Source organism: Poecile atricapillus, chromosome 1 (assembly GCF_030490865.1).
Source record: "Poecile atricapillus isolate bPoeAtr1 chromosome 1, bPoeAtr1.hap1, whole genome shotgun sequence".
In the NCBI taxonomy this organism is placed as follows: domain Eukaryota; kingdom Metazoa; phylum Chordata; class Aves; order Passeriformes; family Paridae; genus Poecile; species Poecile atricapillus.
The window spans coordinates 30709790-30723736 of NC_081249.1; the positions used below are offsets into that span (position 1 = coordinate 30709790).

At 39.4% G+C, this 13947-nt stretch overlaps 1 protein-coding gene across 1 annotated transcript in view; it reads left to right on the forward strand.

Moving 5' to 3' along the window:
* AFF3 (ALF transcription elongation factor 3) overlaps window positions 1–13947 on the forward strand; it is a 319688-nt gene that overhangs the window by 56402 nt on the left and 249339 nt on the right. The window lies entirely within an intron of this gene.

Below are 13947 nucleotides of genomic sequence, written 5' to 3' on the forward strand. Positions count from 1 at the left end.
CACTGACTCTTTCCTGAGTGTTCATCTATAAAGCCTGGATGGTTTTTTTTCTAGGCAGGTGTATTGCTTCTTACTGTTCATATTTCATTGATTTCTTTCTCTTTGTCAAAGATTAAATGAAGTGAATGTGACCAGAAATAGTTCTGCCATCCTCAATGTCAAAGTAGTTTTACAAACTAAATAAATTACTTACACAATATGAAATCTGCAGAAGAGATGAGAATACAGCTATGAGACTCTCCTTTTAGTTAATAGTATCTGTTTATTTCAAGCCAATTTCTGAGACTGAGGTTTCCTTCTTAAAAGATTTCCATCTGTAGAGACCTGGTGTAGTAGGTTGACCCAATACATCTGGCCATGCTACCAAGTATGAGAAGGTGTCTGGAAAAGCTTTTAGACAATATTTATTTATCAGCAATAGATAAAAAATATGTCTGCTTGGACTTATTGTAAATTCATTTATTTCACATTCCTTTTATGCCAGGAGGACACTTTGCTTTACCACTTTGACTGTGATTGTCTCTTTTTTGTCTTTTTTGATGAGAGGGAAGTGATTAGTTTTGGCAGAATAAAGGGTGGGGTTTTTTCCAAGGGTGTATTCAAAGGCCTGTATGTCAGTACAAAGATGGTCACATCATCCCTTGTGCAAATTGATAGATGTCCTATGACTTTAAAAATTAAAGTATTTATAGGACTCTATTTGACTGAATCACTGTGACTTTCTCAGACAAGAGGCAATGATTGTTTACTCTTTTTTGACAGCTGTGATGTGTCTTGAGATGTTTTAAGTCTTAAAATTTTGTTTCTGGCATTGTTAAATGACAGGAAAAATCTAATTTTTGGTGGAGTTCTATGGCTTCTTAATGTCTGCTTTTCAGAAATGGAGTTGACTCTTGTATTCCCCTTGGGTTTGGTTTGGGAAAGAAATCTCTCTGGAAGCAATTATTTCTGTGATTTTTCTCCAAGTGAAAGTTCCATCAGTTACAAACACCATGTAGGTGATATGTTGTTCCTAAAAAGGGGTTGTTTTAGGCTCTTAAGCCAGATCTTATAAGCAAATACAGCATTCACAAACTGCTGTAATTGTGCAGATAGATCAGGTAACGGCAGATAGTAATATCCATTTAGCTATTATTACCTCTTTCAGATTTGTGCTTCTATCTGCAAGTGGGAAGTGTTGTTAGAATTAAGGATGCCTGTGGCAATTATCTGACTCTTTCAAATTTCTCCCCTTTACATGTATGCAATACTCTAAGGACTACTATGGAAAGGAGTTCTGATAGGCAATCATTTGTTTGTCTGAAATTCAGAATTTTCCATCTGCATTCCAAATTTGTCTACCTCTGAAAAAAAAGATTTAATTTGTTGTATGTAATCTGTGCTGCTGCATAAGCGTAAGTTTATACTGCAGTTTCTAGATGAGGATACATAGCTGAGATCACTTTAAACTAACTTGTTTAGATACTAATGGCTATGTAAACTATAGTAGGAGAGAGTGGACTGCAAGATACATACTAAAATATTCACCAATTTCTCACAGATTTTGTGCGATGCCGTATTAATGAAATAGTATTTGATAACAGAATATAAACATTCAACTGAAGTTGAAGGAGGTGGACCAAAAGCAGTGTCTGGTGGTTTAAAAAATATTTTTATTAAAAATGATGGACAAACTTCTAAGAAGAGAAATAGTAGGTGCTATAGATGTTGGAGTTTGAAACTGGAGCTAATGAAAGTTAATGTTTAGATCTGAAAAACCAATGAAAGACAATGGACCAGCTGTTTTTAATTTATCCTGATATTTTCTTTGTTCTTTTTCCATCCCAAGTGGCACAAGCTGAAACTTGTAACCCACTGGTATTGCTACAGGGAGAAATATTGACCAAGACTGAAGGTTTTTTATTCAGTGTTGCTTAATCTACCCGCCCTTTGATTTTCAGTTGGACTTCTTTAATTTCAAAATATTTTTTCCATTCCTATTATTTCTATCATAAGTCTTCTGGTAGAATTGTGTAAGAATTCCCATCCTTTTTTAAAGCTTCTGCTATTAAACTCATAAATTTTCTTCTTTACGTCAAATGTTTGTCATCTCCTCTTAGGGCCAGATGTTTTAAGGTGCTTGCAGCCATGGTGCTGTGAATATTTGAAGGCAAAATGAGGCTTCTTGCTCAGAGTGAGGCTAAAGGTGTTGACCAGGACAGACCTAGTATCCCAAGTGGCTGTGGGAAGAGTAGAGATGTCATACAGGATGATTGTGAGGGAAAGCAGGCTGACAAGTAGGCTACAGGAGTGCCTGGAAGCTACATGGAAACAGGAATGAGAATGGCAGAAAGCTGCTTAAGAGCAGCCAGGAAAGAAGGAGAGGGGCAGAGGGCTTGAGGTAGGGCATCAAGGGCTGGTAGTGAAATGAACCTGTCTGCTAAAAAAAATGGTGCATGGCTGAGATGGGCTAGGTAGGGCAGGCACTGTGCTCTAGGGTTCATGTAGGCAGCACTGTGAGGTCTTCCTGGCTCCTGGTCAGCTTGCTGTCCACCAGAACCCCCAGGTCCTTCACTGCAGAGCTCATGTCCTGCCAATTAGAACCCAGTCTGTGTTGTTGCTGAGATTATCCCTCCCCTTACTCAGGAGCTGGTATTTCTCCTTACCAGAGTCTTACCTATCTAATACCAGTTCTGGGGCCCCCAACCCAAGAAGGATGTGGATCTGCTGGAGCAAGTCCAGAGGATGGATGCTGAGCTGATCACAGGGCTGGAGCACCTCTCATATGAAGACAGGCTGGGAGAGTTCAGGGTTGTTCTGCCTGGAGAAAGGGAAGAAAGAAGAAAGGCCCAGTGAGACCTTAGGGCACCAGGACCCAAAGGGAGCCTGCAAGAAAGCTGGGAAGGGACTTTGGGACTTTTTACAAGGGCATGTAGTGATCGAACAAGAGGTGATGACTTGAAGCTGAAAGAGGGTGGATTTAGATTAGATCTCAGGAAGAAATTCTTTACTCTAAGCATGGTGAAACACTAGAAAGGGCTTCCCAGAGAAGCTGTGGATGCCCCATCTCTGGAAGTGTTCAAGGCCAGGTTGGATGGGGCTTTGAGCAATGTGGTCTAGTGGAAGGTGTCTCTGCCCACAGTACTGGGACTGAAGTTAGATTATCTTTAACATCCCTTCAAACCCAAACCATTTTATGATACCTGTGCACTTCCATTTGTGTTTACCAGTTTGAAATAACCATCAGTGGAAAAATAAACACATAATGAAACAAACTTAAGCTTCTCTGTAAGGACTGGAGAATAAGAAGAGTCACACAACGTGTGTGAGTGTGTCATCAGCAGGATACAAAACCCTCTTCTGTACATCCCATGAGGTTTTCAGAGAAACAGGGCACAGAGTTGGCTGCAGTACAATTATTATTCACTGGAAATAAAATCTCCTGAACACAAATTATAGACCATTACTTTTCAATAGATGAAAAAGGTTGATTTTTAATGCAGTTCAATAACTCATTTTATATTTTTAATCAGTTTTGGAAAGCCTTCAATGCCTTGACACAGACTGAAGCTTATAAATTTTTTTAATTGTTTTAATGAGAATAATTTGGATAGACCTGTGTGTAGAAAGGTAGCATTTACTCATTTGGGAATTTAATCTTTAGTAGCCGGGTTCATCAGTGTTAATTAGAATCCATACCAAACTTCCTGGTCATTCCAAAATTATCATACTGCTCTGTAGAGATGATAGCTCGTCATCTCAAGTACAGGTATTTCACATTTTGAACTACTTAGAAATTATATTGCTGTACGTAAAAACCCACTTTATTGGATAAAAGGGAAGAAAAATTTGATACCAGGGTATAGAGGAAAAGAGGCAGGGAAATCAAGTGCCTCTCTTTTTTAAAATGTTCTTGAGTGAAACAATAAGAAAAACCTAGGGTGGAAAATCATGTTCTTTATATCCAAGTTCTGTTTTTGAATTTCATCTCACAGGCTGCATGCTGCCTTTTTATTACATTGAAGAAGCCTCATCTATTGTCCTTTGCTTACTTCTCTTAAGGGTTATGGAGCAAAGAGGTTGTATTCAAGAATGACTATGAGTCTAATGGTAAAAAAGAAGATTTGCTTTTGTTAAATTTGGAAACACGTTTATGTGAAATGTAGGCAAGGTCATCATGAGGACATACTCTTTCTTATTCACTTCACGGAGCACTTACACAACTTCTGCAGCAGAAGTAATGCAGCATAGATTAAAGGTTGAGTTTGGGGTTGCTTTTTTTTTTTTTGGCAGTGATCTTAGGCAAATTCCTATTTGCCTGGGTAAGATACTCTCTGCAGTCACTCTCCTTTGAGTGGCTATGTATAGCTATCAGCATCTGGCACACACAGATCTTGAATCTGCAATCTTTTTTTTTTTTTTTTGCCTATTAGCTCTATCCTCACATATTAATGGAAAGCAAGACCACCCCACAACTCTTTCCTCTGCCTGAAAAAACTTCACAATTCAGCCTCAGTGTTGATAATTTGATCCAAGTCAGTCTATTTGAAGAAGATGCATGTATGATAAGAAGTTTCATTCCAGTTTAGAATTGAAGATGTAAGTTCATGTGCTGCTGCATTTCATTTGAGAACAGAAGGTCCAGTGAAAACTAAATAGGGAAGACAGTCATTATCAGTTCATGCTTCCTCTGGAAATATCACATACCTGGATCTGTGGGACAGTAGAGGGGAAACAGTATCTCATGAGGAAGGATAAGGGTTTAAAGGGGATCTGAGTAAGTGCTTTTCCTCAGAGGCACAACACTACATCCCCCTGACTGCAGTGGAGCTTGTTGAAGTGTTGCAGGACTAAGAGTAGAATTCAAGTCTTTCTTCTCTACTTCCCAGGGTGTTCAGTTCTGGCCCAGAAAGGCAGAAATGAAAATAAAAGCACAGTCAAAGATGCTTTTAGATAAAAAGGGAGGGAGAGATTGAATGCATTAGCAAAAGGGTCCAGACTTCTTCCGGCACTGTTTCAGGATGCGCCCAAAGAGGCTGGAGACATAAGCGCAGAATTAAGTGTGTTGATACTCCTCTACCATTTATTGACTTCACTGAAGAATTGCAGTGCCTGAGAAGCCAGTTAGCAATCACAGCACTTGAGTACTTGTAAGTGTGAGCCAGTTGTAGATGTTTTCTTTCCCAGATGTTCATGCTGCATTTACAAGGAAACACAGATCAATTTATCCCTGTAATGGTAGCCCTGACCTTCCCCACAAATAAAGAATGTTTTCCCATGTTAAACAGGAAGAACTGCACAACAAGAGCAATGTGGTGCAGGGATCCCTGCTAGTGGTGAGTTATTCAGGACCTTCATGTGTGTCTGTGGGAGGGCTGTGTGTTACTGCCTGTATTTATGTAGCAGGGTTCAACAGAGTAGGACTGTGAAGAAAGAGTGTATTAAATAGAGTGGTATTGGACATGCTCTTAACAAACACAGTTGAGACCACAATATGAAGGGTTTGGGGTTTTTTTGGTATAGTTTTCAAATCCTGACAAGCCTTTGCCTTTCTCACATTCTGCAGTCTCCAGGGCACAGAACAACTGTGTGTGAAGGCAGCTTCAGTGAGCACAGTGGGCCTAATCTCTCTGGTTATTCTTCCATGACAGCTCTTGTAGAAGGGAAATGCTATTTAGACACCTTTACTTTACTTTTAGAGCTCCCTACTTTTACTGTTTCTAGCCTCAGTGAAACAAGATTCTTTCTCTTTTGAATTTATTGTCAATATTTATTTTTTTGGGGGGAGACAGCACTGGATAAACTTATCTATAGATTTTTTGAAAAGAAATAATTTAATAAAATAATAGCCTTTAAAGTTTTCTGTATGGATTGATTACCATATGGTATGTATTGTGTATTTTGTGAGTCACTTGTTCCACATTGTTTTTCATTGGCAAAATGACTATGATCAGAGAAAAATATCTTGAAATTAGATGTAAACTTATGATTTTCAAGGATATTGCTTAATGTTTTCACCTGTTTTTTTTTTCCAAGTTCTCTCTGAGGTTGTTTTTTTCTTACTATTGTAAACATACTTGAGCAGCTTACTGGGGTGTCTCATCAGTCAGAGCCTTCCTTTGCTAAAACTGGTTTTTCCATCTTTTCAAAAGTTGGAAAAGTAGCCACTTTTGTAGTAAAGAAATCTCAGTGGATGTAAGAGTATGATTAATTGCAAGAAACTTGTCTTGCCTTTTAGTTTTTAACCCCCCCGAGTGGATGGCTTGGTTTATGAATCAGCTCTGGAGCTGATACAAGAGTGCATGCATAAAAATGTCCACAGCCCTGTTTAATTGCTTCTTCAGTTCCCTGTGGTAAGCACTAAAATTATTGATGAAGGAAATAAGATTTCTGGAATTACAAACCCCAGATTTTAATTGCACATTTTGTCTGATTTTTTTTAATCCATTGTAGTGCTTATGATGATAACTGCCTGTAATAAAAGTCCTCCTGACCAGAAACAAAGTAGTCTAATAGATGTTCTTTGTAAAATGTGCCTGAAAAGATACACGGTATTGCTATCACTTTTCCACCTTTGGCCCCATTAGCATGGATTGCTCCCAGGCCTGTAAGGTATTCAGCAGCTGGAGAAAGCAACCTTTCTGGATGTGGATGTGGTTGCAGGAGCTGTGTGCTGGACGTGGCGCTCTCACCGACACAAGAAATTGTCCTCCATGTGAAGTTTTGGCTGAGCATCTTCTCCCCATGTGCTTCATGGCTTCTTAAACAAAAGAGAGGGTCAGGGTACAGAGAGAAAAGGTGGGCTTGCTGTGAAGTTCAGATTACCAGTGAAATACTAAGGTGGATTTTATTTCCCAGACCTCCCATTGCACAGCACTCGAGCACTGTGTCAGTATGCAGTCAGGTGAGGAGTCCAAGCCCTTGATGCTTCTACAGAGTACTTACATTAATACCAGCTCACATTGTCCTTTCCAATAATTATAGCAAAGCAGAGCATTTTTGTCTATTCTTCATCTTCACAGCAATCTATAAGGGATCATGTAAGATGTAAAGGTGGTTGGATATTTTAAATTAAAAAAAAAAAAATCCATGAAAATTATTTATCTTCTTTGTTCTGTAGTTTCCTAGTCTTTCATGAATCAGAATGACATGAAAATGCTACCACTGAACATACTGATAGGGGTCAGGTATGACTAATGAGAAAGAGAGCTAAAGGAAACTACAGTGAGCTTCACAGATGACTGTTAATTCCAGCTAAATAAATAATGTATATGTACTGCTTGATGTATAAGGTTAAAGAGGTCAGATCTCCAGCAACTCATCCAGCCAGGCCAGAAGCAGTTAAATTCTTTATTACTGGTCACATATTTGCGTAACAATAAATGAAGACAAATAGACTTTTAAATATCTGTATGTTTTATTTTATACATTTTATTTCATGCATACTTTATTCACACTGTGTGTTGTAAAGTTTTCATTTCTGTAACACTTATGAATATGGAAGATCTATCCCTGTGGTATCACAAAACAGCCTCCTAGAAAAGTAATTAACAGGAGGGTGGGGTTTTTTTTCAAGTTCAGAAAAGATATATCACGTAAGCTTCTGATTTCCTGTCACTCTTGGTTAACTTTGTATGAAAATGGATAGTTTCCAAATTAAAGCAGGCACCGGACTGTCTGGAGAAAAATGCATCTGTAAAGAAATGCATACATTATATATTCATGTCTTTCCAAATCTCTTAATTGTAATTTATATGTTACAGTCGCGTGTTCTGAAATATGGTGCCTTTTTTATTTCACGGGTCAAAACCAGCATGCCAGAAAGGCTGAGGTTGCCCCTTACATGGTTTAGGACAAGTGTTTCCTTTCTGAAATTCCCTCATACATTCCCCACTTTCTTCCCTTCCCACCAGCATGTTTCTCTGTGAAATGGAGGCATGATGTTTTCACCACGTTTTATTCAGAAGATAAATATACAAAAATAGTTCAAGACAGTGAGCCACAAGGTCAGGAATATTGAGAACCAACATTTTCTCTCAGAACCAAAAATTGCTGTTCATACTCCTCTGCATTTACTGCAAATGACTGCAAGGGAAGCTTATGTAGCTAGAAAGAAAGCAAACCCAAGAACATTTCTTGTTAGCTCTTATCACTAACAGATGTTTAGGGAGAGATGGGATGGAAGACTGGGTTGTAACTTCTTTGAAGTGAGATATTGAAGGTGATTTTTTTTTCTTGCACATGCTAGAGATTATTATTATTCAAATACCAGAAGATAATCGATTGCTAATCAAATCTTGCATTTATTTAAAGGTAGTTGTACAACTGCAGTCAAATACAGAGGCAGGTACAACTTAATGTGGCTGCTGGTACTTTGAGATCAGAAGTAGAAAAGGGGAATATAGCTGCGAGATTATTGATCACAAATTCTTGTGTGTCAAACCAAGTATTAATACAAAGTGTATAAAATGACCATGATTTGGCAGTTCTGTAATATTTTCCAAGAGGCCTTTCCTGATTTTAATTATAATCTTAGGGACATCTGATATAAGAAAGCATATTATCAGAGACATCTGATACAATAAAACATATTAGTTGCTTAAATTCTGATTTCATGGAAATAGCAGTTCAGAGCAGAAGTATGCTGTGTAGAAAAAAGGCATGGGCTGAAGGACCAACTGTAGTGTGAGAAGGACAGTTGGGAAAATGCCATTACCAGATTATTAATTGTCTTCCTTACACCAAATCATTAATGTTTAGTATGCAGGAAGAGTTAAAAATATATCGATGGAGAGGACATAAAAATTAACTGGGCTGCATAACAGTGAAGGAATCTGAGAAAAGAATTATGTGGGAAACTGAAGAGAAAAGAATGAAATTATGCTTTGGGAAACTCACTGAAAAGGAGTTAGTCATGGTCTAAATTTTTGTCCTCATGGGAGGATCAAGTGCAATGTGAGACAGTTTGAAAAATACTGTAAGCAGCAATCAAAATTTATGATAAAGTCTGCATGCAAGATCTTTCAGTAGCTCAGAGATGGATGAGCAGGGCCCAAAACTTTATTGTTTTTCTGTAGTTTGTTTGTTCCCACGAGGAAGCCTTAGGACAGCCTTCCTTCCCATGCAGTTTCTCCTCTCAGGTAGGAATGGACCTATGTCCAGACTACGCCCCTGAAAAAGAATCAAACTTCATGGCTGTGGTTATTTCTAAAGAAGCTTGTCCTCTCCTATGAGAAGAAAAATTTAGACCGTGAGGCATCACTGCCTTCACAGATTGGCTGTCACTGTCTCGGGGGGAAAATGCGTTACCCCGTTTTGCCCCCAGAAGTGGTACTGCAAAAGGCACAAAAATGGGCCTGTGGGTACACATAGCTTCTGTGGGAGGTGGAAGAGGCAAAACTTTATGCTCAAACAGGGTTTCTAAATATATATGAAGAACCTCTACACAGAGCTGACATCTGAAACAGAGAAGGTACTTTTTTTTCCTACCACACCTACTCACAGGGAATATAGCTTTTGATAAAAGCCAGCTGCATTCATATCAATAAACAAAAAATTGTGTGTTTTTTACTACTGTAAGCTAATGCATTCAGGAGTTTCAAAGCTCTTAATAAGCATTAATGACATCTCTGAAAATAATATTTTGCATTTGGTTACAAAGGGGATTAGCTGAGGTGAAGGCAGATGGGGACATTGTGATGGTGCTGCTGCCAGAACAGGCCTGCTTCCCTTGGCCCCACTTGCTGGTGGTCCCAGTGGAGGGATCAGATGGAAAATTAAGTGGGGCGCTGGTAGAGGACAGGATGGCACACCTGGATCATGCAGCTTACTCCATTCCCAGACCAAGGCTGGACAGAGTCGTGGCTGGCCACAGGCCCAGAGTAAGCAGAGCCAGGGGTGACTTGGTGTCAAAGCTGAGTGCAAAAGTGCAAAGACTGAACCCCCAGCTCTGTGTTTTGATGTCTGTGCCACAGTTGACCCCATACATAGTGACACATGAAATTCTTCCATAACTTCACGCTGGAGATTGAAGTTAACACAGAAGCATAACTAAAGGCTTCTTATTAAACTCAGATTAATGTTTCTCACTGTATTTCTTCCTGTCATTTAGGTCACTTGAGGGAGAGACAGTTCCTGAGTGATTATGTCACTTATGGTTTACCACTTCCATCTGAGTTATTCACTGCACATCCTCCACTAGAAATTAATAGGAGTTTTGCCATTGCATTCACTGGTAGCAAGAGCAGGGTTTGACAGGGAGGAATATTTCTCTTCTACATTGTATGAACTTCCTTTGGTCAAGAAGATATTGCTTGAGGGAGGATGGTCTTTTGTCTTCAGTCTTCTTTGTTTTGTTCCAGAAGTGCAGATGTAATGCACTTGTGGTTGTTTTTTGACATCGTTATTACATTGAAGAAAGTCAGCAATAGCAATACAGAATAAAAATTGGGGCAGAAGCCAGCATTTGAATTCAGAAACACTATGCTGCATTAATCTGTTAACTTCAGGTCATGTCTTTAGAGCATCAAAGGAGCTTCTTGACCAGTCAGAGGTGCTTCAGTAATTTTTTTCTCTCGTGTAATTAAAGTTTCTAGCTCCCTGCTCAAAATCAGTTTCCTCACCAACTGTTCAGTGAATAAATCTATGTGAGTGATTTCCTGACAGTTGTACATTAGGAATTATAGCATATCTGTGCTCATAACTTACAGAACTATCTCAATACAGAGAAGAGACCATAAAACATGCCGAATGGGTATTTCTCAGATATGCTAATTGCTGCTATATAAAGAGCATGGGATGAGGAGCTGCCACAGAGGAAGTTCAGCTAAAAAGTACCCGCCACAAATCTTTGAAGGTCCACAGTGAAGCAAATCCTTCTGCTGACACTTCTTGGCAGCATTCTTCTGAGCAAAGCCTTTGTAGCTGAGTGAGGTCGGGCAGGGAGGGCTGGTGGCTCCCTGCAGGCCAGACAGGAGCTGGGACAGGGGTCTGCCTCTCCAGGAGCTGCTGCCAGCATCTGGGGCCTGTGGGATTGGCACAGCACCAGTACAGGAAACCTTGGTTGTGGTGCCCAAGCAAGGTTCTCACCTGTTCTAAAATATATCCAAATGCAGGCCTAATTAATTTCTCTTGAAATGGACTGGACCACATTTCCCACTCCCATCTTCTCATCCATGAGCTTGGCTCTCAAACTAAAACTGCTGTTTTCTTCATATTGAATTTTTGTGTGTACAGAACAAGGGCTAAACTAATGGGCATCCACTGCCTCTTCTGAGATGCTTAGGTTTGCTATTCAGTGACAGGAAGATGCTGTCCACGTAAATAATTTTCCCATTTTTTTTCAAAATTTATACGGAATTGAAATCCATGCCAAACTTTGCAAATGAACTCCTTATCTGTAGAGTACCACAAAAGAATTTACAGCATGGAAGGGAAGATACAGTTCAGCAAATCTGCTGTAGCCAGGTGTGAGTTTCACTCCTGTAGCTTTTCTATATTGTACATTTTATGCATTGACTACAGATAGGTATTTTTGCACTCAGTGGAGTGGGGCTGGATCACTGAACTCATTTTAAGTAGGCCATAAAAGCATCATTGTTTAATACTGATTTTTAGCCATTGCACTTGAATCTTTTGCCTCAGGTTGACCTAGTAGACAAAAATCAAAATTTCTGTGCCCCAGCAACTAACTGCAGCTCTGCTACTTCTACGGATGCACCTATACACTTTTGTTTTGTTTTGTAAATAAGTTTTCTGTACTGTGAAATACATATCTTATAAAGGATTATAATTAATGTGGAAAAATGAAACCACATAGCTATTATTTAATAATCTTAATATAGACTACTTCTTTTAAAATAAGTCAGCTAGACAAATCAAACAGTATAGAAATGGAATGTGCCTTTGTAGGCCTTGTGGGAAACTCAGCTAATGAACTGAGGAATATCAGTTTCCAGGCAGGAAGGAAAGTCTGCTTAATTTAAAGAAATAAGTTAAACTCTTTGCTTCCTCATTCTAAAATCATGGTTTTGGGCATGATCACACAATATGAAAAAAGTAACTTTCAGTGCAGCCTTGTGTGTTTTGAACACCAAGCGAAATACAATTAACTTTAAAGTGGTAAATGGTAATGCTTAAAAAAACCAGAAATCTTCTGCCTTCCGGGTGTGACTGTCTTTTTAATTTGATGATGTCACCCTGTGAGCCATTAGAGCATTATCAATGAGCAGGCTGTGCATTTTCTAATGATTACTGTGGAGTTGAAAAAGACTCTATAATGTTCCTGCAGTTTGTTCATCATTTTTGTTTGATAATTGTCCTGAAAATCAATGACAGCTACTGAGTACAGAAATTTGATTGAACCAAGTATAAATATAGGCAGCAATTTAGACTGTTCTGACTCAATAGGAAAATGTCTTTGGCTAATAAGTGGATTCCTATCTAAATTCATGAGTTCTTTTATGACATTTTGGGTTAAGCCTGAAATAGATTAATCTTTTTCTGATAAAGTTGCATAAGCTGTGATTTCTCTGGTGACCACATTTAATTGGATATTAAATAAAGTGCTTATCTTTACACCAACAGGTTTTATAGGCTGGATTTCACAGATTAAATAACAAGTAGCAGGCACACACAAAATTTTTCTGATTAAACCGTGATAGGCTCAGATTAAAAATTAGACTGTCCTGATTCAGGTAGGCTTTTGAGGTGCATGATTACAACTGAGGGTTAAATGCACAGGATAGAGGGAAACTGCAGGATGGTGCAAAGAGCTGTGAGAACAGGTCAGCTCTATATCTTCTTTCCTGCTTATTCTTCAGCAAATGTACAGCAGGGTGGTTTTCTGTTGGGTTTGACAAGAAGCTTGAATTCTTGATAATGTGTTTGAAAAGCCTGAGGTTGGGATTCATTATGCAAGGTGCTGTACAAGCACACAGCTAGAAGTATCCTGTGATAGAGCCTATCAGCCCTGGAAAGGCAGAGGAAAGGTTAACAGGAGCCTGGAAAGTAAATTAACCTATCGCACCTGAAGAAAGGAGATAGCGACTAGGCTGAGAGAAGTACCCAAACAGAAAAACATAGATGGAGTTAGGGAGGAGGAATTCTTAATAGGGTGAACAAAGACCACACTTGGGAGGAAGAGTGAGGTAAGAAGGAGGGGATGGAGAAGGTGAAGCTGAAAGCACAGCCTGGCTGTTACAGGAGGCATTTGTCTGGTACTCCACTTGCTGGAGAAGGCAGACTGACAAAAGGGCTCCAAAGGGGCAGAAGATAGTTAGGACTCGCTGCATTTCCTCTAATGATAATGAAGGACACTCTTCGGAGCTGAAAGGACACTTCTGTCCCAGAAAAGTGCAGGACATTGAAGGAATTCAGCTGGATGGCTCGAGCGCATGTGTGAGATCAGTGGAAAGGAATAGAGCAGCTGTGCAGAATAAGACAGGAGAGGAACCACCAGTGTGAGCCAGAGGCTTTACATGGGGAGGAAATAAATGAAGACATTTGCATTGAGTAGGCTGTGCTAAACCAAATGATGTGGAGCTCATGCTAATTACATTTTTTTCCCTCACTGGTATGACATATTGTGAATGTGAAAAGAAACTGATGCGTCCCTATGTAACCAAGTCTTCTTTTGACTTTCTGTGCATGGAGCTGGCAGCCCTCTGATAGTGTTTTGTTGATTTTGTTCTCATATATGGATGAGAGAATTGCCATAGCACTAAGCAGCACTAAGCTCAGGAGCTTGGACAGCCCTCTCCTGATGGATGCTTTTTGACTCTCACAAGATCAGCCAGAAAGTTACAGTGTGAACTCGTTGGGTGGTTTTTTCCCCTAAATAAAATTGACCCATCGCACACAGCATGTCATTGTTCCCGAGCTAATGCCAGACTTGCAGATGGTAATTTCTCACTGGAGATAGCTTACTTCTACAGCAAGTCAGCAAGGCTGGCAGTGCTACAGGTGGCA